Source organism: Oryza sativa, chromosome 2, assembly GCF_034140825.1.
Source record: "Oryza sativa Japonica Group chromosome 2, ASM3414082v1".
Taxonomy (NCBI): Eukaryota; Viridiplantae; Streptophyta; class Magnoliopsida; order Poales; family Poaceae; genus Oryza; species Oryza sativa.
The window spans coordinates 14352732-14369038 of NC_089036.1; positions in this window are offsets into that span (position 1 = coordinate 14352732).

Sequence of the window (16307 nt, forward strand, 5' to 3'; positions counted from 1 at the left end):
ACGGCGACCTTGGGTTGACGATGGCGACGGCTTTCCGGCGATGAGCGGCGGCAACGGAGGGGTGGACGGGCTAAGGCTTGGTGCTGCGATGCCGACGACGGCCTCGGGGTGAACGGGTGACGACCGCAACAGCGAGGAGGCTCGGCCGGAGATCAAACAGGGGTGGCGAACTCGGCCTTCACGGTGACAGCGGCTTCCGGCGGGATTTGGCAGAGGGAAACCAGTGGACGGGGTAGAGCTCGACCTTGCGGAGCCGAGGGAGGTGGCGGCGTAGGAGGGCGACGGCAAACGGCGGCTGGAGCGACTGCCGGCGACGGAGAGAGAAGACGAGCGTGGGGAGGCGGCTAGGGTTAGGGAAAACTTCGGGAAACAGGGGGAAACCGAAGAGGAGGCCGAGGGGATTCTATTTATAGTCGGAAGAGGGAGAGATCGCCTCGGGAACAGATGGATTTGGTGAAGGAAATTAGGATTTATCTCGAGTTCACCCGAATAAAAACGGCCAAAATTCGTGAGATAGATAACGAATTTGATGGGGGTTTCTTGTGGATAAGATAGAGGAGATAGAGAGGAATCCGTTTTTGCAATCAATTTTGGAAGGGAAGCAACGAAGCGACCGGATTCGGCGGAGATTGGCGCCGGTATCGGGATGAACACGGCCTCTGTCCAGCCGGCTGGAGGTAGGAGAAGCACTGTAGCGAGAGGGAGGAGATTAGACTTTACGCTGGGCTGAGGAACAGAGAGAAGGGAGGAAGGAATGGGCCGAAAAGGGCCCAAGCTGAGGAGGAGGATTTTTATTACTTTTCCAAATAAATCAATCACCAAAATGATCTTTAAATTGTTAAAAATACTTCCAATGCTCAAATAATTTCATGAATCCTGAAACTAATTGGACACTCAAAGTACGTAACAAGATTATAATCAGACCATTTAAGGATTAATTTATTATTTAAATAATTGCTGAACTGCTCTTTGTATGATTAAAATTAGGAATTGAGCTCCGAAAAATCCGAGAAAATTCCAGAGAGTATAATTAACCATGGAGAATTTAATAAAAATTAAATCCATCCATGCTTTATATTTAGGAAATTTTATTTCCCACATTTAACTTCACTTGTAAATTAATGAACATATAATATAAATTCTAATAATAATTTATTAAATAATTTATAAATCCTAAGACGAAAATCAGGATGTGACATCTTTGTATGGGGGTTCTTTATTGGACACAAAAAGAAAAACAAAGACATGAGTGAAGCACAAAGGACTCACTTGGTTGGAAGACCAAGGAGCCAACTTTATTTTATTTTATTTTATTTTATTTCTTTTTTCTCTTTTTTTATGGCAACAATGGATATGATGGGTATCCTGGCAGGATGGAGACATGAGATGAGGATGCACATGGTGTATGAGATTCTTACCAGATAGGTCTTACCAAGATTTGAACCGAATGTAAGAATGCAACAAGTTTTGCATTTGTTCTACTTGGTTCCCTGTGCATATCTTTTCTCATGGATAAGGAGCATGATATAAGTGTTTGAAGTTATTGTACACTGCTCCTTGATTGTCTTTTTATTTCCTGCAAAAGGTTAGTGGACAACAAATACTCGAAGCACTACAATGATTTGAAAAGATTTTATCGTAGCCTCAAGATTAATTGTTCACATCCACACTAAAATGAAATTGGATTCAAAACTTAAGAAGCGTGGATCCCACAAGTTTGCCAATATTTTATTTTATTTTTTCCGAGAGACACTCTTTTTTTTATTCTGAAAACACCTTTTTTTTCAAAATTTTATTATTCACCAAATTTTCGTTTAAGCACAACTCATACAGGGCTGAGGTAAATTTGCATGAACATGCTAAAGGAGCGATTAGTAATATACGCACCGTGCACCTTGATAGGTGATATCTGTCTCCTTTGTATGTTAGCAATTGATTTGTTCCCGGCTCTGACCTACCTCCATTGTGAATTGAACTTGAGGACTCACCCGTCAATTTGAAAACTTTCCTGCAGGGGTTAGTCCACAGAAGATATATATCCAATGTCTATGAACATATTAACTCTGAAATTCATTAGTCAAACTAAACTCCATGTCCAATTTGATTAAAGTAGACTATTTTCACCTAAGCACCATGCTTAATTTAAAAATCCTATAGATGTCTCACGAAAACACCCAAACCAGAGCATATGCAAATAGACATAAGAAACATAACCATGTATGATCAAGCCATATTCACATAGTGGTACTATTAAGTAAAGGTTTGGTGAACCTTGGTTTATTTTTCGCATACCTGATTGTACTTACTGCCAGAATGATGGATAATTTGAAATCTCTAGGGCAGTGGCATGGTCACATATCATTGTCGTTTTCTCCTCCATCACAATGCAAATTGTAGCGGAGGAAGGCACCTTGACCATGCCAACTCAAGCAAGCAAGTTGGTCATGCACACACCTCAGGTGCAAGAACCTTGTGCCTTGAAGGCGTGATCCGTTGGCACAATGCTGTAGAGACGTAGGATATCTCTCTTTTTTGGGCAAATGTAGAACTGCCAACTGGAGTGGAGCAGCAAATGCCTAGAAAAGAAGAGGGCAACTCCTCTTGCTTGTATGCGCGAAAGTGCTGCGGGAGTGAGAAGTTGTGCACAGCTAGGAGTGGATAAAGCTTGAGCCAAGGCGACACATGAGCTCGATAGAGGGACTAGGTGTAGCCTGGCAACATGATTGCTACTAGTGAGATGTATAACCATATTTCAAAGACACGCACATAATGCGGTCTTTGATCCAAATGTATCTCATCAGCTCTCTTGCTCTTTTCTTCTTCTCCCATTTTTTTCTTTTCTTCTGTCTCTCTTTTGTCCTCTTTTTGTTTTCATTATCTTCTTTTTTTTTCTTTTTTTTTCAGGCAAGCTAGGACTAACACCAACTTCAAACCAAGATGACCTTGGTTGATGGAACTCGTCATGAAAAGCTTGTCGACCTCCCCCACACTTCGACTTTTGTGTCGCAAGACATCAAAAACCAAGTGTGTGATGTCGGATTCTCCTATCGAGTGTGTTCCAATACCAAGGATCACCAAAGCGTACAGTTGATGTAGCTACCATGTTCTTAGGCATCGCATGACCCTCGTTCTTAATCTCAACCTGCAATGGTTAGCGACCAAGAATACCTGAAGGTGCATACTATCCTAAAAATTGGTTCTTGCTTTTATTAGAAAGAAAACTTACCATGATAATCCGGGGTATCTCCCGGTAGTGCTTTGTTTATAGTCACAAGCTTGACCAACGGGACATCGTTCTGCAAGATTAGTGCCACAAACAAATACGAGATTTGCAGTATTTATGATAAATATAAGCATCCACAACCATCCTTCTAAACATGTTAGAAATGAGGACCGGAAGGTGGTTGTGGTCCTCGCACAGGGAAGTGGTACTAATCGAACAGGACTCTGGGGATTCCTTCTGTGAGCATGAATCCTGGGGGATTTTGAAAGAGAAACTTTCATGCTCATAAGTGGAATGCTTTCTCTCGTCCTCTAGAGTCGATGTCTCAAGCTTGTCCGTGGCCTGAAGGTTCTCTTTCTCAAGAGATGCATCGTGCAAGAACCGGGTTGTTTCTTGATGATAAACAAGAACAATGTTATGAGGGCCAGAGAGACAAGGCTTAGGCTTGATCAAGGGTGATGAGGGTCGTTCAGTTTCATGAAGATGGACAATGGGTTCAGAAGAAATGAACGAAGATACAAACATCACCTCCTTGTACGCCTCATGCTTGGGATGAGCCTCTTTGGTGCTGGAATTATTCAGGGTGTTTCCATAGTCTTCATAAAGATCACCCCTGAATCGGAATGGAATTTCCTGAGGATGAATTTCTTCTTCTTCCGGCTGCAGCAACTCGAATGAGGATTCAGCAGTTGAGTCGGGTTCCGACTCCACATGCAGAGGATCCTCATGGATAATCTCGACCTCCGAGATGGCTCCGCTTCGGCCAAAAGAATCGTTCTCTAAGATCAGATCTAAGAGTTCTCTTCCCTCGTCGGTTGTCTTCTGTGCGAACGATCCTCTGGCGGAAATATCGAGATTTACGGCAGACTCCTTGTCTAACCCGTATCGAAAATGTTGAAGCAACATATGGTTGGGTAAAGACAAGTCTGGGCCAGACTTAGTTAACAGTGAGAACCTGGCCCAGGTTGCACCGAGAGATTCCTTCTCGTTCTGTCGGAAAGAGAGGATGTCTAATCGAAGATTAATTACACGGGTTAATGGAAAGAAAGCAAGGCAGAATTTGCACTTAAGCACTTCCCATTCACCGTGGAATTTCTTGACAGACAGAGTGTGCCATTGCTTCGCTTCATCTCTAAGAGAAAAAAGAAACAACTTCCACTTTAGAGCCTCATGTGTCATGCCTACGATCGATAAACATGAACACACTAGCTCAAAGTCCCAAAGATGGACGTATGGATTTTCACCAATACCACCATAGAAGGTTTGCTCTCGAACAATGGCTATAAAGCTAGGACCGATTTCGTAGCCATCGGAAAGGATTGGTTTTGAAGAACAGGACGGCTCACAAAGATCAGCCCGAGGAGCAGAAAGATTTTGAATTGTGGGTTGCTTCATCAAGGGAAGGAATAAAAGAAGAAGAAATAAGAATAAAGATACGAGGATGACCTAGACTCGGATAAATTAGCAACCGTTCCCCGGCAACGGCGCCAGAAATGCTTGTTGGTATTTCTTACGACCACAGATAAATCCGCAAGCGCATGGAATACCGTTGTAGCACTTCACCTTCGGGTGACCCCAAAAGGATATCGTACTCAGGGAACGTGTGTAATCTACCTAAGGCTAAGACGATCCAAGGACAACAACTATATGTATGTGTTTTAATTTTCTATGCTAAGCAAGGTAATTTCATATCTGTTGCTTCGGGCACCGACCCCTGCTGGTCTGCTAGCGTGGTTTCTGCTATAGCTCTATGATGTATCCAAACGTGGAGGATTACTCGGACGGGATTCAGGGCTGTCACCACCTGCCGCCTGCCTCTGACAAATCCGTGGGATACATAACAAACAAAGGTAATGATGTGCACTAGGGTTCCCGATCTTCCGAAAGGTTATGATAAACAACGATTTGGGCGGAGTCACGACACAAAGAGTCACGACACAAATCGATCCGGCTTCTTGAACGCGCACGCTCTTGAGCCCCACAATCGGAGCACCACGTCTCCTCTGGTTATCAGCCGTGCCGAAACCCGGTTGACCTCGCCGAGAAGGCTAATCCCTGCATGCGAATCGAAGAACACAAGCAAGAACAAGATAGATTGCAACCAAATTGCATATGAAGGATTAAGCACTCGAATTTAGGGTTCCACAAACCGATCTAGCAGCGAAACTGTTCTTGACAGAATAATCTAAGCAAAACCCAAAAACCTAAAGATGACGGCGGGTACTGATATATATAGTTTAGGGTCGTGCAACCCCCTCTCGACACAACCCTAATGGGTTCCAACACGATACACGGCCCAAAGGCCCAAATATGGTGACGCAGCACCGGGACAGATTCTGGACGTCAACTTGTTCGGTCGATTCCCATTGACTCGGAAAGAATTTGGACGTGGGACCAAAACCATTGGAAATGTTATCTTCTTAGCTTTCCATCCATATAAAGAACGCCCCAATCCGAGCACATATACGACCTGGGCCGTGCCCGTTTTAGTGCAGACTGATCCTGGACTTCGAATTGCACCCGAGATCGACTTGGTTTGGGCCTCCACCTTGACTTGGACGTCCTCGATGATCCTCCATGGCTCTAAGTCCTTCTCCAAGTGTCTCCTTGTCCCCTCCATTGTTCCTAATCCCAATATAATTATTAGGTAGCAATCTATTCTCGAATACATACAAAGAAGAACATAGGAACGAGCTCAACTCTAAATTCAATTGTCGCGCACGAGCTCCTGTTATCGGTCCTTGAATGACCGTTGGAGGATTGTTGTGTACATCCGAGGTAGTGATGTCCGCATCAGGTAATCTCTAACCTAGACACCACGTCTAAGTTATTAATTACTACTCTAATACTTGTACAGGAACTTTCCTTTTTATGCAGAGTCCTAGTACTATAGCACTTAGTACGAATACTAGACAATGAACCCGCAAAGATGGAAATATATCTTACTCAGACTAAGTAATTAAATAACATAAGAAAGGAACACGAATGCTTACTTTATAGAAGAAGGTTCTCCGAACCCGGAGTAGTGTGTACCTACAGCTCCGGTACTCCTCCAAAATTCCTCATAGAAAGCTACACTCGTTGAGGTAGAAGTCGAATGAGCGCCAAACTTCCGGGCACTCCTCCAGAGCTTCTCCTCACTCTCTACCTTATTCTAGTGTACAAAAATATATAATAGAGCCTCTTGTAATTCAGCTCAAAGTTGTTTGTCTTGGAAATGAGAAGGTGATCTCCTTATATAGGCTCCAAATGACGGTTAGGGGTATGGGAAATGACCAAAACACCCTGCAACCACCTTCGGGGAGAAATTCGAGCCGTCCAGGTGAAAGCAGATGGCAGGAAGCGCCAGGATTTATTCGGCCGAACTGGTGGGTTCGGCCGAACCCAAAATCTCTCCTCCCGGCCTCTCCTTCGGCCGGGAGGTTGCTTATTGGGCCCCCAACAACCTGGGCTATGTTTTGGCCCAATTCTAAATGGTTTTTATTGACTTATTGGGACTCTAATCCATGTAAACGCGTCCTGAATTGCGCGGATGTGCATTTTGTCACATGACGGATGTGTTTTCTCCTTAAATTACCTGCATAAACATATTTCACCAACACTAGTGGAAATGATTAGTAATAATACCTACCACTAAGTTGGATACCATGTTTTATTTCATTATATGCAGGTATTGACGGTCAGATATTATGATTTAAGGACCGTCAACAGGCAATCACCATTCTTTTTAGTTTATGGTGCAGAAGCAATGTTGCCGAGCAAGGTGGAATTTGAGTCCCTAAGGTTTCGCAATTTCAAAGAGGAGCGCTACGGAGAAGACCGAGTGGATGATCTTAACTGACTAGAGGAAGCTCGCGAGGCAGCCCTGATCCAGTCGGCTCGGTATTTACAAGGATTGCGATGTTACCACAATCGCAATGTTCGATCACGCGCATTTTTGGTTGGAGACATGGTCTTGAGGAAGATTCAATCTACACGAGATCGGCACAAATTATCCTCTTTTTGGGAAGGACCGTTTATAATCTCTGAAGTTACTCGGCTGGGATCTTATCGACTCAAGCGTGAAGATGGTTCTAACGTCGACAATTCGTGGAATATCGAGCACCTTCGTCGTTTTTATGCTTAAGAATTATTTGTATATACTTTCTCCTCCTTGACTGCCAACATCAAGCTATTTCTTGAAGTTACTAGTCGGGGGCTATCATAATAATAATAGAGTGTGATTTTTATCAATTCAATTTGCTTACTCGATTTATCATTGCCTTGTCTGATTTTTTGGCTTAGTTAATCAGGACTGAGAGTTTTCTAACAACTTTAGCGGGTTCTAGGCTCAATAAGGTTTGACAAAAACTTTTAAGAAATCAAAAGCTAAGTTTAATTTATCAAGCACAGCATAAATACATCAGTATTGTACAAATTGAGGCTCCATCGTCAAAGATTACATCATTTGAAATCAGTCAGACTCAGTTTTTTCATCATCGGATTCATGAGACCCAGTCGGACCAAGATTGTTATCTTGAAATCTCTCAACAACATCAGTAGCGATCTTGTCGGCGGCTTTCTAGGCATCATCGATAAGATCAAGGGCATCTTCTTCACTTGTTCCGTCTGCAAAGCCATCAACGGCATCAATGTCGATCTTCGGATACAAGGACTTAGTCATCGCTAGAGCCATGCTTGCTCCCATGCTTCTAGCCTCTTTAATATTCTTGAAGTACATGTCCGGAGCAGCTCTCAATTTATCAAAAATTTCAACATCATCGATTGTGCTCGGACCGTTGTTATTGTAGAACATGGCTTAAATCAGTGGAGTAGCAGCATTGGCGACTTCGCTTCTAGCCCCTTCAAGTTTTTTAATCTTGTTGACCAAGACTTCAAACTGAGCATGAGATTTAATCTTGCGATCTGCGTGGAATAATTATATCAGCGTTAGGGTGCAAAGACAAGATTGTTTCTGGAGTTTTGACTGCAATTACCTTCGACATCTTTGAGGGCTGAGTCTCTTTGTTTGGTAAGATCACCCTTGTCCTTTTCAGGAGCTTTGATTCGCTTTTCCAGCTCGGTGATCTTGGCAGCTTGGACTGTTGTACATCCCGGCGGTTAGTCGGAAGCAAATATCAGCTTGAAGTAAATTGATCAAGGACAGGTGTTATCTTTTGATGAACCACTCAGTTCAAAGTTGGCTTCTTGAAGTGCAGCAACCCGGTCCCTGAGGTCATGTTCTGTTTTTCTAGCCAGTTCCCTGGTTTCATGAAGTTTAGCTCTGGTTTCTTCCAGAGTTCCCAGATGAGGGACCAGTTTCTCGAGGGTTGCGGTTTTTGCTTCGTTCCTCAAATGAATTCTCTGTATTAACTACTCGGTCATTTCATTAAGTCTATCAATTTGATATAAAGGACTACGGATAGAGTACTTACATTCACAAGACGAGTGGCCTGATTAAGTGTCCTGGTTAACAATGACACCTTCTCGTCTTCTTTCTGCTTGTTTATTACAATGCCATGTGGCTGCATCTCGTCATTCCACCACTTGACTAGGATAGGTGGTCGGGAGTCTTCAGCCGATTGGATTCGAAGAATTTCTTCTTCATCGCCAATCGTCGGACCTTTATACAGGCACAAGAGAAGTCAAGCAATTGGGGAAGATTTTTCTAAATACAAGTTTACTTAGAGGATTGTTACCTGTTATTATTTTCGGTGGTGGTCGAGCGGGTCCTTCTACCTTATCAAAAGCACCAACTTCCGGATCAGCGTTAGTATCATTTAAGGGAGAACTACTGGCTTGCCCCTCCGACTCAGGGATATCTTCGTTTTGCTCACCACTCGGCTGGTTTCTAGTCGGAGGCTCCTGGTTAGCGCGGGCTTCAGCATTCGCTGACTGGTTTCCAGTCGGGGCTCCTTATCAGCTTCTACATTGCCAGTTGCCGACTGATCGCCAGTCATACGGTCTTTTGTAGTCGGTTCGGCCTCACTAGCAGCAGAAGAAACAGCCTCCTTGTTAGTCGGTTCAGGATTTTTTCCAAATGGATCGATGTCGGATGATTTCCTATAAGTTGCAAAAATGCTATTGACATCATTTTGAAGAATGAAGGAGAAATCACAACGGATTCATACCTTGATGACTTTCTGATCGTGGGTACTGCCCGGCTGGATGTTTTCTTCTTCGATGGGTTAGCTTGTCTTGGCCGCTTCCCAGCTGTCTCCTTGTTGCCGGTCTTCTCAATATCATCGTCCTCATCATCACTCAGGACCATTTTCCTCTTCCTGGGTCCTGGTTGCTCGGTTGGCTTTTGGCTGCTGGATTGAGCAGTCGGCTAGATTTTTGGACCCCCGCTAGCTTGACCAGGTTGTCGGCGAGGAGAACAGCACTGAGCAGTTGGTGGATCGGACTTCATCAGAGAAAATTCCTGAAGACAAAATTTCACTTCTTGAGTATTATTGCACGAGATGACGAGATTAAAGGGATAGTCAGATGATTAGATACTTACCGAAGGAGGAGGGTTGAAAGCATTTTATGGCACCACCGGCAGTATGTGCGAGTAGCTGACCACGATGCCGGACAAGAAGATTTTGTACATCCTCTCTTTCATAATCTTGAAATCGAGGGATTCTGGGTCTTCGCGATTGGGATCATGTTTACCATCAAATTCAAAGGCGGTGCAGGATCTTTCTTTGATAGGCACCAGTCAGCTCTTTATGAAATGTCGGGTAATTTGCTCCCCTGCAGACCTTGCTCCTTGAGCTTCAGCATACGTTCCAACAAAGTGAGGGCTTGAGAGGCTTCATCTCCTATTGGGAGTGAGTTCCAGGTTTCTTGATATTTTGGAGGAAGACATGAATATTCAGGCAATGCCGACTCAGGATTTTGCACATAAAACCAATTTGCGTGCCAACCTTTGTTTGATGTTTTGAAAGGCATGGAGAAATATTTCTGGCTTAGAGTGCCTCTCAGTTGAAAACCAGCTCCCCCAACAACACACAGTTTGCTTTTGTTCGGCTGGGGCTTTAGAGTGAAAATTCGACATTCGGCATTAATGAACTGAGCTGGGTCTGTGTAGTCGATGGGGCCCAGAAAGAACTGGTTTTGGTAGCGCAAATCAGGGATTGCAACCTGATGGGAAAGGTGCTACAATAGAAAGGGGAAAAAGGGGTCAAGATTGCAATGAAAGAATCGCGTGCAGGAAAGGAAAGAACCAGGAGTGGTTATAGCCAATAGCACTTACCTCAGGGAACTCAGCCACCGAGGCACTTGAGGGATTGGCGGAGGCCATCGTCGGAATGCCGAGAGTCGTCGAAGGCAAAAGGAACACCTGCAAAGTCGCTGAGAAAGCCGACGGAAAAAGTTGGGAGTTTCATTGATTGAAAGCAAAGGAAGCGGAAGGGACGCCGTGAAAATCTTTTCGAGAGGGTGGTTCTATTTAAAGGGGGACGTGGCAACAGCCGAAAATAGAAAAGAAACCCTAGATACGAACGGAAACGGAATCGAGCAAATCCGCAACATCCCCAAATATCGCGGACTTGGGGGGCATGTGTTAACGACCAAATTTGGTATGGCCATGGGCCGGATTCAAAGCCAGAGTCAATGCAGATTTGGAGGAATTCTGTTCTGGGAAAGCAGAGTGTGTTTCGGCCACGAGCGGCATTGGTTGCCATATGTATCGGCTGATACCAAATCCAACGAAGACAATCCGATGCAGCCAGTCTCGAAAGATGGTCCTGCAACCATCATCGGGATCAATCAAAGCACTTCAAGGGCATTGCCACGGAAGGATTGGAGTCCAGGAAAGGGCATTTGAATCTATTAATTAGGATATTTTTAGAGATATTTTCGGTAAGAGTCCGCCTAAGGGACTCGTTCGTATTTTAAATTGTAATAGAGATAGAGTCGTGTCCAGCAAGGACATGTTATGTACTTCGGGTATAAATATGGCCCGACACCTTGTAAACAAGGGACGGCAGTTCAATAATACTTCGGCGCATTGCCACCCTTTTCTTTTTTTCATTGATTCGACGAGTTTTTGCTTTCGAGTTGGGCTGCATCGAGTTTGATCTCCGACGAAGAGGTAAAGCTTGTTATGGCCGTGGTTTGCATTCTCAGAATTAGTGCTTACATCTCTATGACACTCTAATCCTGACCGTGTGAATTGCCGAGTTATCATATACGATGTACAATCTAGATCGATCTCGTCATCTAACCTCATCGGCTAGCTTCTATCATCGAAAACGGCCGATAGATTTAGATAACGACATTGAGTTAGATTATACAGTGTATCTACCATCTTGAATGAGTTTTCATCGTTTTGTTTAGATTTTACGTTTCTCTTCATACTTAATGCTGCACCGGTTAGGTTCGATCTGTTAAGTAATGTCTTGAACCGTATTATCTAGCTCTTTCTATGAATACTAATAGAGATAGCATCGGAGTTTCAGCCGATCTTACCTGGTTTAGTTGTCTTGTTCATTATATGGTCCTTGATCTTCTAAATGTGCCCTTTATATTAGAGACAATCCAAAAAACACAATTGACAAGTGTCCAAATCCAAGAAATGCCATCGACAAGTGTGAGTTCCAAAAAATGCCTTCGTACAAACGAATTTGTCCCAAAAATGCCATCATCGTTAAGCTTTCGTCCATCCCGCGTTGTTCAGTACTATAGGATGAACAATGTATTTAACGGCGCGGGATGGATTGAACCCTAATGGCAATGGCATTTTTGGGATAAAGTTGTTTGTACGTTGGCATTTCTTGGAACTCACACTTATCGATGACATTTTTTGGTTTTGGACGCTTGTCAATGGCATTTCTTGGATTATCTCTTTATATTAAGATCTGACTTATTTGAAGTATATCAGGCTCTCTATCAGACTGCTAGTTCATCCTACTTGTTAGATTGATTACGTTTTATATATTTCATCTGTATTGATATCTTAGTATAAGGTAGTATCAGAGTACTAGCCGATACACGTTAGGTTTGCTCTATCGGCTATGCTGTGAGTATACACAATCTCTACTTTGAAGCACATTTAGATATTAAGTGATTTATACTGTCTCGGCATACCGTCCTATCTATCCCAATCACTTGGTCCAAATGTATTTCATTGGATAGACTGTGTATTGCTGACATCTACAGCTGATCGAGTATATCTAATAATATCAATGCTTTATCTTCCCTCGCCGATCTAATGCAAGTTACATCGGCTTGGCTCTGAACGATATGTCATCGGCAATCCAGCCGATCGGCTATCGTTGATGGGTTTAACTTTGTTCTTCTTTGTTTCTTGTTGGTTGCATGATCAAACCAATTATCACACTCAGAGCCCGAAAGCAATGTCTTTGGACCTGCACTAGAGTTAAGCAGATCTCTCAGGCCAGTGCGTGTTTTCTGTGTCAACAATAATGAAATAAAATATGGTATCTCAACCTAGTGGTAGGGATTATTACTAATCATTTCCACTAATGTTGGAGAAATATGTGTATGCTGATATATTAAGGAGAAAACACACTCGTCATGCGAGAAAATACACCTCCGGACAATCAGGACGTGTTTACACGGATTGGAGGTCCCATATGTCAATCAAAACCACTTAGAATTAGTCCAAATCATAGTACATCATGTTGGGGGCCCATTAAGCAACCTCCCAACCAAAGGAGAGGCCGGGAGGTGTGTTCTTGGGTTCGGCCAAAACCACCAGTTCGGCCGAACCCATCCTAGCGCCGTTGATATCTATTTTCCACGTATATGCTCTTGATTTATTCCCAATGACGGTTGGAGGGCATTTAGTGTCGAAACTAGATTTCGGAAATACTAAAAGGGGTAGCGAACAAGTTATGAAAGTGGATGGGTTATGAGACGAAGGATTTATATAGGTTCAGGCCTTCTCAATGAGAGGCAATACCCTACTCCTGTCCAGGGAAAAAATCCGCCAATTGTGGTATTGATCTGACGATCTGATGTGTGGTTATGCCCTCAAGCAGCCCCGGACCCATCCTTACATAGGTAGAGGAGTCGGGATTACAAGATAGAAACCTTGTCCCTTACAGTCTAGGTTCTATAGATACCTTACAATTATAACCGACTAAGACTACGTGATATTTCCTTGACATACAAATTAACATAGTACCCGTCTTTACATATTCTATTACTATGAGTTACCCCCGATAACCAGTCGGGTAACGTAGCTCTATGGGTATATGGTACCCATAATCTCCAGAGTAGCTCCTGAGACCTTTATAGATGACGAGATAATCTTCTCCCGAGTGGTTTAGTAGAAAGACCCGAGTTCTTCAATCATCTTTGTCACAGCTCCCGAGTACTTCAATCATCTCGAGCTATGAAGGGCTAAAAAATAAAAATTTTGGTGCATCGACTAGATGCACCTAATTAGGTGTAGCCCCCCCGACCATGTGATTAGTTGAACAAACTAAACATATAGTCAAGGATAAAAATAAACAACCAACCAAGCAGTATGGAATGATTACAATCATCAAAATGACTTAAACAAAACATAAAGCATATGCAGCTCAGATCCCTAAAGCAATATGATTTAGAGTATATGCCGACTGTAGGATCAAAGAGGCCGACTAGAGGGGGAGGGGTAAATAGGCGGTTTTAAAACTTCTGGCTAAAACTGAGCTTTGTATGTGGAATCGTAAATCAAAACGGTTTTGCACAATTCAAAACCTAAACCAACTAGTCTCAACTATGTGCACAAAGAAGCTAGGCTATGTTGAGGTTTGCAAGCCCTAGGGTGATAATAGTACAAATAAACTCTAGTATGTAAACTTGCTCAAAGTAAATTTGCACAAAACAAAAGAGACAAGTGACAAAGGATTTTTCCACCCGATGTTCGGAAGCTTGCCAACTTCCTACGTCACCGTTGAGGCGAGCCCAACTTCACCGTTCAAACCACGAAACCACCGCAAGCCCCCTTCGTTAAGGGGTGAGCAAGGTGGGAGCCGGTCCACGAAGGTTGTTCTTCCTCCACTCCAGAGATGGCGAACACCGAGCCACTCATAATCAATACCGGGCCTCCTCCACAACCTTCTTGGAGAGGTCACCGGGCAACTCCACCAAACCATCTAGGAGGTGGCATCCTCCAAGAGTAACAATTATGAACCGTGAGTTCCTCTCGACACTCAAGGCTGTTGTTGGCCCGATCTTTCGGTGAGTTGTGATAACTACGATTTGGGAGAAACGTTGATGATCCGACTACAACCGTACGAGACGTTGTGTTGCGCCTTAGCGATCAATACACCTCTCCGTGGGTTGTTGATCTTGTCGGTGCAGATCAACCCTATTCCTGCAAGCAAATCGAAGAAACAAGCAAGAACAAGATAAAAGCAATCTGATATTGCAAATAGGAATTTAATACAAATGATAAGTTGGGGTTCCGAAGAACAAGCAGACAGATGGTCTAGCCGACACGCGCGCTGCAAGCAAGTAGCAATGGCTAAACTTTAATCTATCAAAACCCGAGAAACCCTGAAGGGGTAACTAGCTATATATAAGGGTGGGAGGACGACCTAGGGGTGCCTAGGGTTGTGCTCCACCAGCTTGGGGCGCACCCCACATGGGCCCCACCTGGGCCGGGGTCCCAAATGAAGTTACAAGCCCACAGGCTCATGATAGGTGACGCAGCACCTTGTTTCTTCATCTGTAGATGACTTGGATGGAATTTGATGATGATGCCAGATCCGTTGGAAAGAGGACTTCGAGAGCTTTCCATCAAGTACTCATGGGCCGAAAACGGAGGTCGTATGCAGATTCGGCGGCCATTTGAAGTCAGCAGTGTAGCAGGTAGCCGAATCTGATTCCAGCACTTGGAGGACTTGATCTTGATATCATCTTGTTCATCCATGATGTGAGCAATGGTTGTATCCATAGTAGCCATGGTCACATCATCCTCCCCTTCTTCACGGAAAACCGTCCTCGGTTTTTCCATATGGTGCTCAACGCGTGGTCGATTTAAAACAACCTATTTCATCAAATCAAAACAAGACAAACTCGAGATAATTTTGTTAGCAATAACATTTCTCTCTAGCTTGCATGTTTTATCCACATGTATAGGAGGTTCTAAATCTGAACATATGTAAACTCTACGCACCAAATATATTCCTCTATCATCAGATTCGCAAAATATATGAAAAATAGCACTAGTTGGACAAGGCAAATCAGACTTAGCAAATAATTTCTTCTTCAAATTATCGAGCTCACAAAAATCATCAAACTGAACATAGCCCAAAATATTTAAAGAAGATAGCAATTCACATTCCTGTACATCATTAGCAATGTGAATAACATGCTTAAAATCGGCACACAAAGAAACACTAAAAATAGCATGTTCATTCACTAGTTGTGGTAGGGATATAAGTGAAACATTATCACACAACTCTTCTTTATCACAAGGAACAGCAAGTAAATCAACTTGTGACAAAGGCAAATCAGAAGTAGTTTCCACCAAAATTTGCTTTAGATTAGCATGGATAGTGGACAAATGTGACTCATCAGAAGCACACTCACCTTGAGTAATACCAGCACCATTTAATTTACCTTTTATGCCCTCTTCAGATAATGTAGGCGCATCAGTCTTCTCTTCTTCCTTCGTGAGTGATGGAGATGATATCTCGAGCATATTGCTCTTCTCCTCATGGTGAATGTTCTGAGCTCCCTGCAAAGTGTCAGTAATAGGAGGCACAAGCATAGTTTGTTTCTCCCTTGGGTTCTTTAAAATATTGCTCTCAACACTGCAAGCAAGCATGAACAAGTGGCCTATATGATTATATGTCACATTAATAAGCCCATCTGAATATCAGAATTAAGCCCTCTAAAAAATCTAGTCATTGTATTCTCATTGCTTTCTTTTAAACCACTATAAGTGATACAAATTTTAAAGTTATGAAAGTACTCCCGCACGGTTTTGTCACCTTGTTTTAGATGTTCTAATTTCTCAAGGAGAGTACGTTTATAATATGAAAACACAAAATTTTTCCTCATCATTGTTTTGCATTCATCCCAAGTTTCAAGCTTATTGCCAACGGTGTACCACCAAAAAGATGCAGAACCGGTACATTTATTATTAGCAGCCGTA